The sequence below is a fragment of the Monodelphis domestica genome, chromosome 1, assembly GCF_027887165.1.
Source record: "Monodelphis domestica isolate mMonDom1 chromosome 1, mMonDom1.pri, whole genome shotgun sequence".
Classification (NCBI taxonomy): Eukaryota; Metazoa; Chordata; class Mammalia; order Didelphimorphia; family Didelphidae; genus Monodelphis; species Monodelphis domestica.
Window position 1 is genome coordinate 556,481,705 of NC_077227.1, and position 19,339 is coordinate 556,501,043.

The window sequence follows — 19,339 nt, forward strand, 5'->3', positions numbered from 1 at the left end:
GTCAAGGATGACTAATTTCTTACTTTTTGTACGTTCCGTGTCTACTTCCTTCAGCCCCATGGCATCAGGTAGAAAAAATAACGTGTTAATTAGCTAGAAACTAGTTAATTTCTGACAGCTGCTTTCCCCCTCGATACTTTGCACCATGTTTTTTCCTCTCTCTCCCTTACAAGCCAGAGGTTGCTCTGGCTTAATAAGTAAAATACTCAGCTTTTGCTAGATGGTGTAGTAGTATCTCATGGGGACTTAATCTGACTGCAATACGGGGTGCACCTTAATTACTCAGGGTGATTTTGTTGAAGAGGTATTACAAAACAATCTCGAACTACATTTATGCAATTCTAAGAAGCCAAGTTCCCAGGCTCCAATTAACCGGGAATAGGCTGATCGCTGAATACTGAGGCAATATCTAAATGGAAGAAGTATCGGCGGGTTCCTAGTCCCATCTATCAGAGATGCAGCAGCTGTGCCGCTGATTTCAGCATCCATTTGGGAATTAATAGATCCAGGGACCCGCAGTTATTAAAACCTATGTTTTATAGGAAAACATTGAGGAGGAAAAGCCCATAAAGAGGCTTCCTTTGTAATGTCAAGTAGTGAAAGATTCAGTATCTTATCAACTGCATTAAATAGGTGAAAGAAAATAAAGAATTTTATTTCCATGCTGGGAAGTGGTACCTGGTAAAGTAGAAACCCTTTTGAATTGCAGGGAATAACAAATACTAAGAATCAGGGAAGACCAGATGGATTCCAGCCTAATTAGAAGAGATTTCACATTTTCAAGCCCATCGTGGGGAGCATGATGATTTTTGATAAAGCATGCTTTGGAGTACACACGGTTTGACAGGGGTCCATGGGAACACTGGGTTACTAGGTCTTACCTATTAAGATTCATTCATGAAGGATTTTAGCTCTGGGGAACTTTATAACAAGTTAGCAGGTGCCTACATAGATTGAAATTTATGGATTAGGCGTGTCTTGCCAGGATTTTTTGCTCTCCTATTTCCTTCCCTTTTAAACTGACACGTTTCTTAGTCTTGTCTTGTGCACAGGTAGACAAGTCTCTAAATAGCAGTATTGAGCCCCTAGCTTTTAAAAATGCATTTATAGATAAGAGTTTGTATCTGTTTTCCATTGTTTCAATAAAAAGAGCTGATATTTTAAAGTTGACTAGGAATATAATCAGGAAACTGTACATATCCACAGTGCAGCCCTGAACACATTCAGGAAATAACTGCCATTGGTTTGTAAGCATCGGCAAGAATATTTGCAATTTCATTCATAAGTCATCCCTAAAAGAGCTTCATCACAGTGCCTTATCCATTATATTTAAAAAGAAATATTTTAGCCTTTTCAAATGTTTATAATATAAAATAAGTCAATATAACTGTTTTTCAGCTTTGTGAGTCACTGATTTTTTAGCAACAAGTGCTCACCAAGGAGTACATATGAAAAATGTAATTTATTTAAATCAATGTTTTCCAGAGAAGCATTATAAGATTTCCTCATAGAATATGTTTTAAATGGGTTCTTTAATGAAATGGGCTCTGTAACTCAGGGCATGGAGGTTTCTCTGCCATGAATGCACTTCAAAGGATATTTGAAGTAGTTATCGGCACCAACAAACAGTTTCATTCAAAGCAGGCAGCCTACCTTGTTACTGAGTTTCCTTCTCTGATTTTGCAAGTAGCATCTTTGATAATGGGTAAAGATAGCTGCTAAATTCCTACACATGTTCAGTAAATCAATTCACTTATAATGAAAAGAAAAATTAAAAGCCCAAAAGAGGTAATTTACCTGAATTGCTTTCATATTACATCTTAGTCTTTTAATTAGTTCCTTAAAATGCAAAATCAGTCTACAAAACATTTTATGTCTATCAAAAGTATACTTTGAAGATATTTCACAATTGATAAAGAGTGCATTTGATCTTTTAAAAATCAATATTAATATTTTCAAAATGTTATATCTATGTTTTCCCCTCTCTAAACAGGATAGTCTATAATGAACTGTTGAATATGATAGTTTTATTTATCTACAATAGCTGTACTTTAAATGATGATAGATGATATTATCATATAACTAAGGCTAATTGGAAGATCTGGATACTTTAAATAAATTGGGAAATGCTTATTTGCATGTAAAGTTGAAGTGCCATTTTCTCCCATTTTCTTTTATTGTGCACTAAATATAAAAATTTATACAGAACAGAAGGAAATTACATTAATTTATAGCTATGATTTTAGATTTTAGAGAATCAGTTTAAGGAAGAGGCAAAAGATAAATGTGTGGGAATTCATTTCATATAATACAGTTGGAAATTTCTAAGAGAGAATATAAAGATGCCTTACATTATCCTCCCTCTCCCTAACCAAAAGGAAGCTACGCATTTGTACTATATGGAGGTGTATGGGTCTTAACAAGATAAATTCATACACCTCCAGAGAATGCATACTTCAAAGCCACTGTACTAAGGTACAGGGTGTGCAGGGGAAGTATTTCTGGATAAACACACCTCCACATCAGAGCAGAGGAGTTCCTTTTTCCCTCAGAGCTGTTTTTGAAAAATATGTGAAGCTTAGTTTGACAGAGGTATCTTTTCTCCTATAAGCTTAACACAAATAAAAGCAAATCTTCAAAGTCCAGATTGAATGTTATTTTCCCATGGACGGTTGTTATTATAGTCACTTGATTAGAGTCAAACTCATTTTTCAGAATTTAACACATAAAATTGTTTGACTTATCTTAATTTATAACCAACTTTTAAGAAAAGTCAAAACTTGTCACATTTTCATTCTGAGATTCTAAATAGTGAAATCTTTCTCTTAGCTATGTACCTTTTACACTATCTTCATTAAGGGAATGAATTGTACATTTTAGGGCAAAAATCATGGCTACTTGATTTTCACTGCTCAGCAGAAGATATTTGGCTTCTATGATTGCTTGACGGGAGTGGAGTATACAGTATACTTTTTAAAAATGTGATTGTGAAACTGAATTTAAACGGACAATGTTATGTTGCTAATGAAAAAATATTTAAATAAACAATGCAATGAACAATTGTTTGTACTTTATTTTATTTTTAATCACTGTTGGTCTCATTTATTTGTCCTTTTGTCCTAGAATATGTCTAGTACTTATAAACCACTTCTTAAATGCACACTTTCCTACAACACAAAGTTTTCAGTTCATGTCCTCTAAATGAAATGGAACCTCATAATGGTATTCTTCACTACCTAGTGGGCTTTAGAATTTGTAGAGTGGCTCTTTGTGGAGCCTATCTAAGGAACTTAGATCTTATGATACGAAGGAGTCCTCATTAAAACATAATCTCCTTTCTAATCTCATATCCTGTACTCTCAGGTCTGTGCTAGAATGCTGTTCCAGTATCTTTAAAATGACCAAGCATATGACTCCTTTTTCCAAGATGCTGTCTAACAATTCGGTGAGGATGATGAAAGACTAGTAATTTACTGGCTTAATTCTCAGGATATCATTTTTGGTGCATGGTGGAATAGCATTTTTCCCCTTTTAAATCAAATGATACATTTTCGAAGGCTCATGAGAAAGTTTAGGTTAAAACCAGATCATGTATGACTTCAGGTATATTTCATTATGGTCTTCTATCATACATAAAATTTGGAAAGAGCACATATATTACATAGTTATCAAAATTTTTTTGAAAGAAAGTTGTTCATCATTCTTTCAACATGCAAGAAAGATAGAAAGCAACATGTACAACAACCCATAGTCCACAAATAGGATGTTGGTCTAACTATCATCCTTGACATAATAATACACTGAATTCCATTTATGTTCTCAGATATACTCCAGATCCTGACAAATCCACTTATCCAAGACCTTATTAGCTTTTCTTAAAATGGATAGTGGCATAGTCTGCCTTCCTTGTCCCTGACCCCAACTGTCTCCAACCAAAGATATGAGAGCTTATGGGAGTGTTTATAGAAATATAATCATTGTACTTTCCCTACTAGATTGATGAACTAATAGAAGTAAAAGAAAAATGAATTATTTAGTGTCTCCACTCAGGGTCTTCCCATACAGACTATGTCATGTTGAATGCTAACCTCTGGAACCTTTCTGAATAAATGTGTGCTATGTTATTCTCTCAATGAGGTACATATATATATATATATATATATATATATATATCATTAGATTAGAATAGAATTTTAGAATTGAAAACACTTTGGAGATTGTTTTTTTTTTCCCAATCAGTTATTTTCATGTGTGGAAACTGAGGCCCAGAAAGGTAAAGTGTCTTCTAAAAAATGACACAGTCTTGGTGATTCCTAGTCTAGTTTTTCCCCCATTGCATCATGATTTCCTTTCCTTTTGAGTGCTTTTACCATTTACATGGAATAATGTTCTTATAGGACTTAGGTAGCCAGTCACTCAATAAGAAAGGATGAGAAGGTTAAATCTCTATCTTTCAAAAGCATTTTGTTTTTATATTATAAAAAAAATTTCCATTATTGTCTTAGGACATTTTTGTTGACTTAGGCTATTTTTGAAGGATAGTGTCAATGTTTGTTGTTATATGCAGCTAGCTAGAAAGATAGATAGAAAGATAACCATGAATCCATGAATCGATCTAAGTATGATTTGGCTTACTCATCTATCTATTTCTCATTAAGGTTGACTGTAGTCTGACAAACGCATTATGCCACTTTGTTTTGGAGGGATCATTATCAGTACAGATAGCAGGAAATGATAAGTATCAGCTACATTTAGTGTTGGAAATATTTTGAAGCCCGAGTGCCACTAGTAAAGCCACATGGAGCTCAAGGATGCATTTGGCTAAAGCATAGCAAACAAAGAGGATGGAGAGAGAAAGATCAGAGAAAGAAAGAGATGGAGAAAAAGAATTAAAAAAAAAAAGAGAAACATACTTAGAGGAAAGGAGGATGCCTCAAGTGCTAATTCATTTGCATTCATATTGCCAATTGTTACAGCAAAGAGTTAGTTTTTCCTGAATTTTTTTCCTTTCAACTATATTGATTCCACCAAATACTGCTGTTCTTTTATCCCATCCCCGAGTTCTTACTTCTGATTCTAAGTCACAGAATTTTCTCCTAAGGAGTAATGGAAGAGTTACCAAAGGCAAAAGGAAGACCTGTGAGAGGTATGCTAGTTGTCTTCTGTCAGATGAGAATTCTACTATTTAATAAAAGTGAAGGAATATGTTATAATTGAAAGATTAGTGGGATCTTGGGTCCATTCAAATTATAGCTTTGATACTGGCTAGTTGTGCACATCTGGGGCAATTATTTAGCATCTCTGAATCTCAGTTTCTGTATCTACAGGGATAATAATACACCTTCCTTATAGGCTTACTATATGAAAAGCAAAACAAAAAGTAAATAAAGTATAATGAGAATATAAATTTAAAATAATGACATTAGCATTAGTTGTTACAGATATAAAAAATAATTAGGTTTAGCAAAAAAAGAAACCAAACTATGGAAATTGAAGATGTCCAGAATGTTAAAACAGAGAAGAAACATGGTCCATTGAGTTGGTCTTGCAGTTTGAAATCAGGAAAAACTTCCTGTAGAAGGTAGCATTTGAGCTGTGGCTTGTGAAAAACCAGAGCTTTGTACTTTTCTGAGTCTTGCTTGGAGAGGCAATTGTTAATTTTGGGGGAGGGAGAACATCTATATCTTGAAATTTGGCCAGTGCTACAAATCAGGTCTCAATTTATTGTTTTGTTAATTTTCTGACTTAAGAAAATAATGGAGATTTTTAATGATGTAAATTAAAGTTTAAAATATGTCACATGTATATATATTTTTTACCTACATAGCTGGTTGTTAAAATTTGCTTATGCATTGCTTAACTCAACTCACAGCAAACTTGTGAGTTTGGTTCTATCATGATTACCCTTTCTCAAAAGAGAAAATGGAAGTTCATATAAGTTAAGTGATTTGCCTAAGGTCATATAGCTATTAAATATGGGAGAGGGGAAAAAGGCAGAAGGGAAACACAGTCTTTCCTCTCTCTAAGTGTCATGTTTCTATCAATGCATCACTGTTCTTAAAGACCCCAAATCTCCACTCATACTAATACAAAATGGGTATTTAGGCAAGGATTCCATAAACCACGAATTATTATTTTAGGCTTTTGTTTCCCCTGGAATGGGAGAAGTTAATTAATATTGGGTTAGAAGACCTTTTCTAGCTGCAAGATCAATTGTAGAGTCCTTTCTAGATGGAAAAGTCTACAGAGAAGGCAATTCACTTAAAAGTATTAAATGATATCAAAAAACAGTTCATCACAATCCACAATGTGGATAGTTTTCCCACAGATAATGAAAAGTGAATTGCACGTGCTTTTCCCCCTTGATTTCTTTTGCTGTTTTATATTTATATTATATGGTTTTTTCTTAGGTAGTTTTATAGTTCCCTAAAATACTGCTACCAGAAATAAAAGATTGAATAAACTTTACCTGGTGATGTGTCATGAATGTTATTTTATTATTACTTTTTGTAATATATCTGCTGGGCCAAATTCATCCAAATGGGATTCCAAAATTGGGAAATTTATTTTTTCATTTCTCAAGAGGACTTTTCCTTTTTTATCCACATTTGAGCTAAGAGGGTAAATTAGGCCTTTTAAAATATTCTTAATTTTAAAAAACTTTAAAGCCTTTATCTTCCATTTTAGAATTAATGCTAAACATTGATTCTGAGGCAGAAAAGTTGTAAGAGCTAGAGAGTTGGAGTTAAGTGACTTTCTCATAGTCACATTAGCATGTGTGGCTGAGGTCAAATTTGAAACCAGGGCCTCCCAGCTCTAAGCTTGGCTCTCAATCTACTGAACCATTTAGCTCCCCCTTAAATGTTCTTTTAATCAAGGTGTATTTGTTCAATGGATGAATGAATGAGTGTATATTCAGAAGGAAAAAAAAAAGATCACTTCTCTGTATAATAGAAACAGTCTAATCCCCTGTTTTAGGGACTATTTTTGCCCATTGGATAGGATGGAGCTACAGCAGATGGATCTGCTACTGTAAAAAATTGGGGATAGACATGTAGTAATCTCCCTAATTCCCAAAGGGAGAAGTTCTGGAGCCCTTCTTAAGAAAGCATAGTTGAAAAAAAATTTCAAAAAAGCATGTAGAAAAGATTAAAGTAAATCAACAAACTTTGATTAAGCACTTACTAATAGAATAGAATAGAATAGAATAGAAAGAAAAAATGCAAAATGTTCTCTTCTTTCAAGGGAAATATAGAAATTTGTAAGGTCTGGGGTGAAGGGACAGTCCAGGCTGGGGGCAACCAGCAGGTATTTTTGTAAATCTTTTTTTTTCCTGAAAGAAGTCCTTTTCAGTGCTTGGGGCTTCTCTGTTTCATTCATTCTAAGTGTGGCTGAAGATGTGTTACTAATTCCAAAAGAGAATGTAGGAGAGGGTGAAAGTCAGGGTGGGGGCCGGTTACTCCCATTATAGATTTTTTTCATTACAAATGAAACTATGTTTTTGTTTTTTAATCCAGCTTTAAGATAGAATCTACTTATTATTCCCTACCCTACAGTGGGTGATAGGAACAACTACCACTTTAGGAAACAGACTTTTAAACCCTTAACTGCCTCTTCTGGATTTAAACATGGTGGCTTCTCCAGAGATACCACATTCCACTCAAGGAATGCCACCTCCCCTTCTTCTTCTGATAAGTTACCTTTATTTCCTCCTTATTACAGTGTTGATATACAATGTCTCTACAGGACTATGGTATATTGGTATACCAAGAGATTAGATTTCTAAGTATCTGATTCAACAAAACATTTACTTTCAATTTTCCAAATCACAAAAGTTATCTAAAATTTCCTTGAAATTATATACCTTTCTAGAAATAATTCTTTTCTGTTCCTATCATTACCCTACACTTTTTAAATCTAATTTTTCTCATTCATATCGGCAATGTATCCCTCTTTAAAAATTTTTTTTTATTTATCTTCCTTTATTTAGAAGATATTCCCTTTACTGCCTAAGGAAATAGTCATTATAAGCTCCATATGTTTGAATTTCTAGAAATATTTTCCCTAGCTCAGGGGCCTGTCGCTATCCTGAAAATCAATCCATATACTTTTGTCAGTATGCCTTTCTGACACCATTCTGGAAGCCAATTAGATCTGCTTGCCATGTGTGCCTAAAGAAATCTTCATAAATTCATTTTGGAAATGTTCTTCTCCTTTTATGTGGCTTCATCATAATTGTTCTAGGCATTTATGAGTACTAAACAGCATACAGAAGGAAGTAATAAATGGGGAAAAATTAAGCCACTAATATCAAGACTTTGTGTCTCTTTTCAATAATCTTTATTTTGAACCATTTGGGGCATAAACTTATAAACAGTGCAAAAGTGAGGCCAGACAGAAAGTCTCTTTGTTTAGTTAAACTGATGATCCACAATTACATTAATTCATGATGGGTGGCTGAGATAGGATGTGATGCAGAAAAGATGCTACCATTAAAAAAATACTGATCTTTAGCAGAGAAATTTTCAGAACACTGCTCAACAGCAACCTTGTTCTTTGAATGGTCTGAATGCTTTTATCTGGCTCCTTTTCTTAATAGTTAGATTGTGGTATCATTTCTTTTTTCAAGAATTTCCTAGCCTTTGGTTCTTATTTCACAAATATAGTAACCTATGATTATCATGTAAAATACCAGTAAACTTATATCATAAGCAAGAACTATAAAAAGTTCAATTTAATTTGTAGAATCATAGCTGAAACTATGGGGTCTATAGCTTACAAAGGAGGAAACTGAAACCCAAAGAGGTTAAATGACTTGTCCAAGGTCACATAAGTATTCATAAATTTGAACTTAGCTCCCCTGCAACTAGAGTCAATACTCTTTCCATAGTATTAGCATTTTTAAAAATCTATTCCTTATAAGGTAGTAGATGCTAAAGATAAAAAACAAAATGAAAGCAGCCTTCATTCTCAGGAAACTCATATTCCATTAGGAGGACACAACATATACACAAGTAAGCAAATACAAAATAATACAAAGAATATTACAAAGTAATTTCATAAATGAGACACTGTTAATAATTAAGAGGATTGGAAGAGACTTCTTTGTGAATAGAAGATGGCACTGGAACTAGGCTCAGGTGCTAGAATTGGATGCTAGAGTTGGATGGGAACTTGGAAGTCATATAATCCAATTTCTGACATTTTTCAGATGAATAAATAGAATGACAGAAAGATGAATTCATTTGCTAAGAGCCAGGTCAGCAGCAGATCCAGAGTTAGAACCCAGGTTTTATGGTTGTTATTCCAAAAATTTTTATAAGAACCATGCTACCCACCATGAGTAATCACGTCTTTACTTGGTATCCACTCGAGTTATGTTTTTTGAGCACACAACATTTTGTCAACGAATCTTCACTCTGCTAGTATGGTAGATGATTAGAGGTGGCTTGACAATGCTTTCCTTTTTTGGTATCATCTCATAAAATTGATTATTAAATCACATATTTGGAGAGATATGGTGTTCATTAGGATACATTGTCAGAGGAAAAGCATAACCAATGCTGATGCTTTCAGCATAGAATATGACACTTTCTGAATTTCATTTATTCAAGGTAACTGGCATTCATTAGGAATATGTCTGAATTGGAAGACATTAGCCAATGAGTTATGCTTCATTTGCTGAGACAGTGCTGACAAACCACATACATGCCTGTGACCAGCAGGATGCCCTGGAACCTTTCCCGGCTGACTAAAATGGTGATGATTTCCAAGCGAAAGTGTTGTTACTCTCCTAATTTAATTAGAAATTTCTATGTCAGAGATTTGGATTATAAAATTAATTTCACTAAGTATCCCCCTCCTCACTTGTACCTCTAGTCTTGGCAGTTCAGTGTCATTGGTTAACTTTACATAAGCACCTCAGAGAGGAAATAACAGGCAAACAGTTACACTCAGTCAAACAACTGGTCTCTTTAAGCAGACAAAAAGGTTGATTTAAGTCAATAATCATTTTAATTGCACTTATTTGTATTTTCTACCCCTCTCAAACTAATCTATTCACATAGACATGACCTTGAAGTAATATTTCGGACAGTATTTCACAATTTGGGAAGTTATTGATTTCTTCTATTTTAAGTGTAATTAGTTTTGAACAAATAGCAAAGGATACAACATTATATGTGGAAGATTTGCTCTTTTTAAGGAACGAAACTAAGTATTACCACCAATTTCATATTAGGTGATTGTTACACTTATGTTTCTAAGCTTTGAAGTTTCCTGATTTTGATGTCTTAGAGGGAAACATTTAATAAATAAATAATATACACATAAATTTATTACTGAATTCCAATGCCTTTGGATCAAGGATATCTCCAAGGTAGATCAAATTCCCTATAGTTTAGTTTATATAGTTTATAGTTTATTTTAGTTATTTAGTTTATAGTTTAGTTTATAGCCATAGTTTAGAGGAGACAACATTAACATTAACAGTCCAACTACTGTTATTCCTACTATAATTCCCTTAAATAAACTAATTTCCCTCTCATTGGTTTTTGTCTTCTGGTCTTTGTCCATTGAAAAAATATCTCAACAACAATAAAGTATTCTACCTTAGCAGTAAGGACTTACAGGTACTTATCTATTGAGTTGAAACACAGGCTTCATTCTAACACTTTAGAAAAAAATGAACATAGAAGCAGAGATACCAATGGTTAACTAGTAAAGACATTGAATTGAAATATTTCCATATAGGAAGCATCATTATAGAATTAACTGCATTCCAAGTGTTTTTTGTTGATGACCAAAAGAGTTACATAATTCATGTCTGTTGAAATCTTAGTGTGATAAACATTTTGCCCAGTTTATTAAAACTTAGCTTGGATTTATTAGATATATGTAAAACCAAGTATTGACTTGCATGCCTGGGTTCTAATAACAATCTGGCAACAATATAATGAGAACAGTAAAATTAGGCTCCAAATAAGTGCTCTAAACACTTATTTGAAATTTTAAAAACACACTTTTGTTTTTCTTGAGAAACCCTATGTGGGGAAATTTTGACTTTTTTCTGCATATATTTAATTTTCTATTTGTTATACAGTGATGCTGACTTGGGCAATAATCCAGTAAGAATAGAAACTTTTAATGCATTGAAATCTGAAATAGTCAAGTGAGAACTTTCATTGATCCATTGAAGTTTACTTAACTCCCCTTTATGGATATAAGTTGGCACAAGATGGGCAGAAAAGTAGAGAAATTTATATTAATAATTTATTAGTCAATTATTCTTTATAATTTTACATGGTGCAAAAATTTTGCTTGGATCATTGATTGTCAAAAGCCTTGGCTGTGTGGCTATAAACATAGATTACTTTCATTGATTCAAAGGAGAAAAGAGAGAAATAACAGTATAGTTGAATTACTGGGAAGCAGTGTAGAAAAGTAGAAATCATGCAGACCGCAGAACTAGAGGACCTCAATTCAGGGCTTGTCTTTACCACTTTCTAATTTGAAAACCTTAAATAATAATGATAATATTAATAGCTGCCATTTATAAAGTAAATTAGGGCTTAGAAATTACTTTATGAATACTATCTCTTTTAGTTCCCCAACAACTCTGGGAAGTAAGTGCTCTTTATATTCCCATTTTAGAGCTGAAACTGGTTTTGAAAGATTGTTATTTGCCTTGCTAGTAAGTGTATGGGATAGAAACAAGAATTCAGATCTTTCTGACTGCTGAGCTACTATACTGAACAACTAAATCTATATTCCTAAGTCATTTTGGGTGGAGGGCTTGATATCTGTGGGCCAACTAGTGTCTAAAAAGTATTTCTGATTGAATTTTTCATTTGTCTGTTGATTCTTTTGTGCTTTTTTACAGGATATAACATGGATATATATATATATACATATATATATATATATCTGTAAAAGAATTAGACTAAAAAACAAAAGACCTTGTTCTTATCTCTGTTTCTTCTGTGACCTTGGACAAATTTCTCCTCTTTGTACCACAGTTTTCTCATTTGTAAAATAAATCAAGACTAGATTATCTTTCAGTTTTCCTCTCTCCACTTATCTGTAATTCTCTTAATTACTCTAATGCTATATTTATGATTGTAGTCAAGGCTGGCATAAAAAATATGTGAGCTATTTTTGCCCCTGAGAATAGGTAGTCCACAGTCTATTTCTTCACTTACTCCTCATGCATCTTCTGATACTTTGCCATTTGTGTCTACCTGTGGCTTTCCTGAGACTTTGATTCTAAATTAGCATGCTGATATCCAAGTGAATTTCCCTCCTGTTTACCATTCCTCATAATTTAAGGTCAGAGAGAGCCTTTATGTGAAATTTGCTACTTGAAAATAATGCACTCAGCTGGATATTTAAGTATCTGCCTTGCCCTTACCTGGGTAAATGGAAGAATAAGATGCATAAAACATTCTCTGTTGTCTGTTTCCCCCTCCCTCAATACTACCAAATCTCATTCCTCTTCAGTTTCCCTGACAGTTTTTTTCTTACTTGTGGACCAGAACTGAATTTATCAGTATAGGGAACTCTTTTTAGTAACTGACTCTACTAATATTAGTGAAGATAACAACAATCACATGTCAGATAGTTTTTGAACCAGAAGACACTTCATCTCAGAGGCCATCAATCCCTTCACTTTTCATCTTAGGAAGATTACATACAGAGAAATTAAGCAACTGTCCCAGGACCCTACAACTAATACATGCATGTCATCGAATTTTTTCCTGATTCCAAGCCCAGTGCTCTAACTACTACATCAGTAGTGTCAAAATAAAATAGAAAGAAGCAGTTCCCTGTAAGTCATACTGGCTCAGAAAACCATAAATTAACATTGCCTATAGCTTACTCTATTTTAATTATTATGTTAAATATTTCTCGATTACATTTTAATCTGATTCAGGCCACACTAAAGATCGAGTTTGGGTTTGGGGAGTTTGAAATCTTTACATTATACCATAGTAGATTTTCTCATGCTGACATGCTCTTCCTTTGTAAATTATAGTCTTTTTTTTGCCCAGAAACAGAGAAGTTAGGGTAGAACAGCTAGTATGGGAAAGAGGCAAGAACTGAACTCAGGTCTTCCTAACTGTAAAAACAATTCTTTATCTACTATTCCATGCTACTACTTCTCATTAATTACTCACGGAGAATAGTAGAAGCAGCAGCAGTAGTATTATAGTAATAGTTCCTTAAAACAACCCTACGAGGTAGACATTCATGTATTACTGTTATAAGTCTACAGATGGAGAAACTGAGACTATGAATTAAGTGACTGCCCAAGATCATACAGCCAATATAATACATGAAGAATCAGGGCTTATGAGTCCCAAATCAGTGTTTTGTTTTGTTTTTCACAATTAGTAAACGACTGACACAGACAGACAGATTGGAGAGAGAGGGAGAGACAGACAGACAGAAAGAGAAAGAGAGACAGAGGCAGAGATGCAGTGGTTCTTTTAACCTTGGTACCACAAAAAATCTCAGAACTGAAACGGAGGGATTCAATATCAAAAAAGGAATGCAATATCAGGAACTGAACATTTAAGGTCTTGGGGCTTTGTCTAGAACAGAGAAAATAGTTTTCCTTTTGTCTTTGGTTAAAGTAATCTTAGAGATGGAAGGACCTTGTAGAAATCACCCTCCATCTCCAGCTTCCAAGCAGAGCTGAGCACAAATGATCCAGGCCAAGGTGAAGAAAAAACAAACATAAATGCAGCTGGTGTTATAACAAGGTTATAACCTGACTATTTTGAGTCATGGCAGTTATTGCCAAATAGTTGCCAAATTGGATTCAAAACAGTGAACTCATTCTCAGCTATATTTTGTGTTTTGGCAAAATCCTGGCAATAAGGGGAGGGTAGAAATGATTTGAAACTGCAGTGGTGTTCAGGCAGTAAGCCAGATGAGCCAACTTCACTGTAGTTTGTTGCAAATGCTGAGTGGATTCCATGGCTATATGCATCCATCCTATATTGATTATACTAAGACCTTGCAGGGATCCTCTTGTCATAGTAATATGTACCAATAATTGAAGGCTTGTCTCAGTAATGATCATATGGCAAGTTCCATAAGACCCAAACAGGCATGCCAAGGACAGAAATCCAGAAAAATTCTAGGAATCAGTCTTGATGACTCACAACATTTTTGTTCTGAATTTATTGCCAGAGGATATTCCATATTGAGCCAAAAGGAAAAGATTTTACATTTCAAGAGAATAAGAACTATGAAGACCTTGGGGTGAAATTTTCTACCAGCCTAAGCTGGCACGACTTTGCAAGCCATGGGTCATCATGGTTAAACTGGAGAAAGTGGCAGGGTAGTGAGAAATCAAACTGATATATCCTATATGAGAGGAATACTCTTTAGTTTGAGAAAGGAGAATGTACAGTACTGAGATTGTCTGAGACATGAAATATTTGTTTACATTATGGAAAATAAATAATTAATGTGGATGAGCCCTAGATATTCCCCTGAATAATAATATTACCAATAATGAAATAATAGCAATGAAAATGATGACAACTGATCTTTTTTAGTACTTTAAGATTTGTAAAACAACTTACATACATCACATCATTAACTATCGATTTCTATAGAATATATGTAGCCTATATTATCCTTCCAACTTCTCCAAAGGTTACTTTGTATTCATTTATCTGTATGCTAGTTGTTTTTTCTTCATTAACCTGTTAACTTCTTGAGGAGGGCTATTTTATTTTTGCCTTATATCCAAAGATTTTAGTTCAGTGTCTAAAATATAGTAGGTGCTTATTTTATGCTTATTGAATTGAATTTCCTTTTCATTTTTCCTCAGTAATTAGAAATTTCTTTAAACATCCAACAAGGGACAAATTATGCCTCAATGTCCACTCAAGTCATCACCATTTTGAAGGGTTCTCAGTAGGTGGACTAACCCAAAAGGGTATAAGGGATGCAGTAGGATCCCAACACCATTTCATTTTGTAGGAAAGGTACTGATATGATAGATAAATTGCAAGCAGATGTTTCTTTTGCTAAGCTGTACTGGCCATGGGGTCTGGGCTTTTGTGTTTAATTAGTAGCAGTAATTAGAGAGGAGCAATTCTAAAAGAATGCACTTAGAAGACTAATTTGAATTGCTATCTTGGAAAGACAAAATATGAGTTCTGATTCACAATAGTGACAGAAGATCCCCGGTGTTTCAAATTTAATCAGTTTCTTTGAAAGATTGGCTAATTTTTTTTTTTAAATGGTTAGGAAATCTGTGATTTTTAGCTTTAAATGTCAGTGTTATAATTCTGGTGAGATGAGGTGGGAAGGAGAAATAAATTTGAGAAGCTTCCAAACTTGAAGTGCATAAGACCAGAGTCCTACATAGGACTGGATATCTGAGTCTTTTGTCTACAGAATGAAATATAGTGGGTCCAAAAAATATGCCACAAATGACACAGAGAAGTAAAGAAATGCATACAAAGTCACATAGCTAGTAAATGGCAAACCTAAAATTTGAAACAAATTCTACTGAATCTACTAAATTTTTCCACTTTCTCCTCCATCCCTCATACAGAATCTACTTTATTCCCTAATTATCTCTCCCAGACACCTAGTATTATCTTATTTACTTAGCTTTTTGTCTTCAAATCATGAATCCCAAAGTTGTTTTGAGGACATGTTTTGTGTACTTGGCCTAGGTGCCAAAATTGTCAATTACTGCTCTGGCCCAAGGCTGCTTGTCTTTTCTATAAGGTCACACAGGTTTGGTAGCAGAGCTGCTGGTGATGGGTTTTGTGGGTTAGTGTTTAATCTCTGTCTAATAACTAATCAAAATGAATGTCTCCTTTCCTCACAGATTATTTTTATATCATTTAAAGCCAGTCTAAAAAGATGTCTGGTTAGAGAACCAAGTTTTAGTTGCTATTCTCCCATGTGACCTTGGATATTACTTCGTGAGCTTGAACCAGATTCAAGTATATCTCTTAAAGCTGTTGAATTCTTATGGTCTTTGGGTTCAGATTCCAGGTTTTTTTAGTTCTTAAAGTGAATTTTCCATTAAATTATTATGTTTTCTGTGAGGAATAGATTTTCTAAATTGTTCTAGGCTGAGAATGGTTGGTTGTTTGGATTTGCATAGATAAAGTAAGCATTCCTCCCATTGATCACACAGTATAGATATATCCTATGCCTTTTCTGTCTAAATGTATGGAGTTTTCTGGAAATAGAAGTATAATCAGTATTCTTTCTTGTATTGTGAATAGTGCTTATGATTGGGCAAGACTCTTAAGTACTATGAGCCTAATTTTTCTCATCTGTAAAATGAAGGGATTGGAGTATAGTATCTTCAGAATTCCTTTCCAGCTTGAGATCTAATCTCTCTTTCTTCCTTCAGTATTCAGCAGGTTCTTTTCTTCTTAAGTCTTCATGCTTCCTTTTTTTCCTTATTCCCAGCCCTACTGATTATGAGGCTTGAAGTAAGGAGTAGTGTACATTGGTTCGGAAAGAAAAATGTTGGGTTAGGAGTGAGAACTTCTGTGTTTGAGTTCCATTTTCTGCCACTTAACAATTATGTGACTGAGTTAGTCACTCTTCCTGAGCTTCAAATTTCTCATCTATAAAATGAGGGAGTTGAATCTAAGGTGCCTTTTGGCTCAAAGACTTTATGGATTACTGGATTTGCTTCACCACAAAGGGATTTAGCTAATGAAACCAAAATATAACTTGTGACTCAATACTCTTCTGGCTGGAAAACTGTCAGGAGAATTTCTATATAAGCCAAAGATTAAGGAGATTTTAATAGTACCTTCTATTGTCTTTCTGCCCACATATGTTATGGAGTGAGTGGACTTGATAGGGGGATGAGGAAGGGCTATGGTCCCAGCATTTTGGTAGCAGTCTGTATTCCATTTCTGTGATAAAGAATGAAATACAAAAAATCAGCACACATGGGGGGATGACAGGAAAATGGGATCTGTTTACCAGAGCAATGGATTCAAGGAAAAGTCTATTTAGAAAAAGTCTGAAAAACAAAATCACAAAATGTCAGAGTTTGAAAACTTGATTTAAGAGATCACCTAGCCTAAAACCTCCAACCTTATGAAACAGGTAACAAATATTCTAAGTGACTTAGCTGAACATTACACAGGTATATGCAGTAGAGATAGAATTCAAATTTGGGTGAACAATATAGAAATAGATATCATAATCCTTTCTGTATTAACAGTTATAGGAATCAGAGAATCTTTCTTCAATTTATTGCTAATTCTATAAATGAAAATTTTCCCTACCCTCAATATGAGAATCTGAGATATTGACTTTTATCAGTGATTAAGATATACGTGTACATTATTAAGAGAGAAATACATACATAGGTCAAATCCATTTTAATGAGGATTTAATGGAATTGCCTGACTTTTTATAGTGTTGAAATTTTTCTTTTCAAAGTACTGATTGAATTTTTTTGAAAGCCCAAGTTAGTTGAGATTTCAGATTGAATATATTGCTACAATTTCTGTAAATTTGTAAACCATGGAATTGCTGATAATTTAGGGACACTAAATTTTATTAAATATAACATTTCGCTCACATATATTGTTCATTGGAATTATTATACTTCTGAGGTTTTTAGACAATGCTTGCAGACTTACTAATTGCATTTACCTTTAAAAGTTTTAAATTTGGTTAGACATAGAATTCAAAAGTGCCTGACCTTTAAAATAACTAGTTTTTCTTATTTTTTTTGGCTTTTTAAAAGTTGACATAAAGTAGACAAAGCTTGATCTTAAATAAAATAATCAGCAATAGTACTATTAATTTTTCTAGGTTCAAAAATGTTTATATGAAGAGCAATCACTTTTTAAAGTTATGTTAATATGTTATATATTATATATTGCATATTACAACGATTATTATTATTATGTTACAAGTATTTCAATTATTGAGCACATACCACTCACATACAAATTAGATCACTGATAGGTGTATAAATCAGAGAATCTGGACATGGTTTCATAACTTTGTTTTCTCCAAAGTATCAGACAGATTCAAAAAGCAGGAAAATATATTCTTGAATGAGATAATGTACCTATAGTGTTTTCAAACCTCAAATTATTATGTGAATGCCAGCTGTTATCAATAAAAATGATATATCACTCATTATAAATGAACACATGATTCTTTGAATGTCCATTCAACTGTTTTGTCCTTTGAAGCCTTGTCAGAAAGACAGAAATCTAACTATTTATCTCTAGATCATGCCAACGAGAACAAACAATGTAGCAAAAAGGAACTTAATTTTTCGTCTTTATCGGGGGAACATTTGCTATTGGAGAAAGCTATTTCTTTTCTTCCATGTGGAGGAATTTAAAATAATCTGATAGTTTTACATGAAAAGCTTTGTAATCCATAGGAATGATTTTTTTAGATACAGGAGGAGTAAAAATTGAATAACTGGATACATACATTGCCTTAAATTTTTTATTATAATTATAAAGAAAATCAATCTCATTTTAAGTGAAAATATTAAAAGTTCCTAGGGAAAAAAGTCAATCCCTTTAATTTCATTCTCTTCCCACCCTATATTTTCATATCGTTCTATGACTATTTTAGTGTAAAGAGTTTTATTTTTTAGCATTATTTGCTATAATTGGATTTGCTCTATCATCCTGTAACATTTGTGAACATGGAAGAAAACTGTATCCATATTTAGCATAGCTATAGATTTCTTTTTTTTTTAAACAAAATCACCAAATATTTATTAAGCAGTTTGTATGAAACATTGGGCTATTTGGGGATATACAAAATTGTGATTCCTCATGGGCATAAATTGGGGAAATATGGTATGAATGTAGATATCTATAATATGTAATATTACATGATAAAATGCAACCAAAAACTGCAAGCAAAATATGATGTGAGGTTGGAGGAGAAAGGTTGTTATTGCCTAGAGGATCAAGGAATCTGATCAGTTTATGGAAAAGATAACATTTCAAGCTATAGCTTTCAAAAATAGACTAATATACTCATGGGTGATTAAACTTAAAGAAGAAAGAAAGAACAACACACCTCTGGAATATGTTTTCCAAAGAATCAACAATTGTCATATTCCAAACTGGATGTGATGACTGCTCCAAGCTGTGTCAATCTGTTTCTACCTGCAGGTAGTTTGAGGGAGAAAGATGCAATGGTTTCTAATCAAATGCTTCTATTTGATGGAGGATACTGTTATGCAGTACTATTGTCCAAACTTGTGCCATATGCTTTTATGAGAAATACCAGTGGATACAGGAAGAAAACCAATGTTATATTTGCAAATAATCAGGGATGGGCAAACTGA

General features: G+C 33.6%; 1 protein-coding gene across 5 annotated transcripts in view; it reads left to right on the forward strand.

Annotated features, from left to right (window-relative positions):
* Window positions 1-19,339, forward strand: part of DLGAP2 (DLG associated protein 2) — a 1,318,656-nt gene that overhangs the window by 403,187 nt on the left and 896,130 nt on the right. The gene's annotated exons all lie outside the window — the stretch shown is intronic.